The sequence below is a fragment of the Gordionus sp. m RMFG-2023 genome, chromosome 3, assembly GCF_954871325.1.
Source record: "Gordionus sp. m RMFG-2023 chromosome 3, tfGorSpeb1-WG-v2, whole genome shotgun sequence".
Lineage (NCBI taxonomy): Eukaryota > Metazoa > Nematomorpha > Gordioida > Chordodea > Parachordodidae > Gordionus > Gordionus sp. m RMFG-2023.
In genome coordinates, this window is record NC_088777.1 from 40,292,875 (window position 1) to 40,294,949 (window position 2,075).

The following is a 2,075-nucleotide window of genomic DNA, read 5'->3' on the forward strand; positions in this document are numbered from 1 at the left end:
ATTAAATATAATATATTATTAATAAATTTAGTATAACGTCATCTATATTATCCTTTTTTATTTACAAAAATAATAAATATTTTAATAAAATTAAAAAAACAAAAATGGCTATCGAGATTTTTCATTAAATAGTTTAATATAAAGGTAATAAATATTTTTAGAGTATCAACACCAAAAAAAAATCCCTTCCCAGGAATGTTAATTTTTTTATTTTTACCGGAAATACAAAAACACTTAAAATTTTCAATATTTTCCAATGTAAAATTTTAAGGGCTATAAAGTGATATATTATTTGTAATTCTATCTTAAGTATTTTTTAAGAAAAACAAGATATAAGAAATCATGCATTACGCGATTCTATACTTTGAAGGTGTATATCTTTGGATCTGGTTGAGCTGGGGCTCTAAAATTTGGATTTTATTAACATTTACAACATAAATAACTAACATGCCAAGTTTCATTCATTTTTGAGATGGTCGGCCGAATCACTGGTCGATTTGTCATGGAATTACCCATAATCGAAATAGGTGAGACTCAGTTTGGCTTTATGCCTGGAAGATCAACAACTGATGCTATCCACGCAACTAGGCAAATAAGTGAAAAATACAGGGAAAAGAACAAAAAGCTACACATGGTCTTTCTCGATCTAGAAAAGGCCTTCGATAGAATCCCAAGAAAACTTATCTGGTGGGCGCTACGCCACAAAAAGGTTCCCGAAAAATATATAAGAATAATACAGGATATGTATATGGGCCATACAACAATGGTCCGTAGCACAAGAGGTACTTCCGCAGGCTTCACGATAGCCGAAGGAGTTCATCAAGGGTCGGCTCTCAGCCCACTTCTCTTCATTACAGTAATAGATGTATTAGCACAGTCTATACCTCAAACAGTCCCGTGGAATATGATATTTTGATACTTGCCGAATCCAAGGATGAAATGAAAGAAAGATTAGTGAGTTTAAATATCCTAGAAAAGCACGGACTAAAAGTAAATAGAGAAAAGACGGAGTATATGGTGATAGGAGATGAAACAGAGAGTATTGATATAAATGAATGGCAGATATCGGCAATTGAAAGCTGCAAATATTTGGGCTCCACTATACAAATAAACGGTATAATAGAAAAAGAGATAAAGAGTAAAATTAGTCAAGGCTGGTTAAAATGGAGATCTTTATCTGGAGTGCTATTTGACAAAAGAATCCCACACAAATTAAAGGGAAAGATTTACAGTTCCATAGTACAACCATGAAACATGGCCAACCAAGGAATCAAACGAGAGAAGTCTACAAACTATGGAGATGAGAATGCTAAGGATGATTGCTGGGGTAATAAGAAATGATAAAATGCGCCGTACAAGAATACTAAGTAGTTTAAAGGCAGTGCCCAAAGACTAAGTTAATGGTAAACAGACTTAGGTGGTATGGGCACACAATGAGAAGGCCTATGAACTACATAGGAAATAAGGTTGAGAGTTTGGAAGTGATGGGCAAACGTAAAAGAGGAAGGCCAAAACTTCAATGGGGCCATAAAGTTAGAGCCAATATAAAGATGTATAAATTAGATAAAAGAGATTGTATGAATAACATAAAGTTGAGAGAGAGAGAGATGTTGAAGGAGCTTACCACCAGAAAAGGTGAAAGCTAAAGAGAAAAATTTTTTTTTTATGTTCCTTTCGAGATTACTCAAAAAGCGGCTCGAGTTGACTTAAAAATAAAATTAGTTTAGATGTTAAAAATCAAATTGAGTTCAACAACTATTTTTATGTCAGAATTTCAATTTTAAAATATATCTTAACAATAGAGAGGTTTATAATAAGATTAAATAAAAAATAGCAAAGTAAGTAACAATAAAATATAACCTGAATTAGTAATCAAAAGATCTTCTTCGATTCCCCCGTTTGAATTGGTGATCAAAGTTAATTTCGCTTGAATTATATTATTTACAATTTTTTTAAACCATAAATATAATATATATAGGATATGTTTTTTTGCGGGCCCGACTCGTCCGTTTGAAATATTAAATAAATTCGGCACGAATTTATAATTTATATGTTATCCAACTTTCAACAAAGAA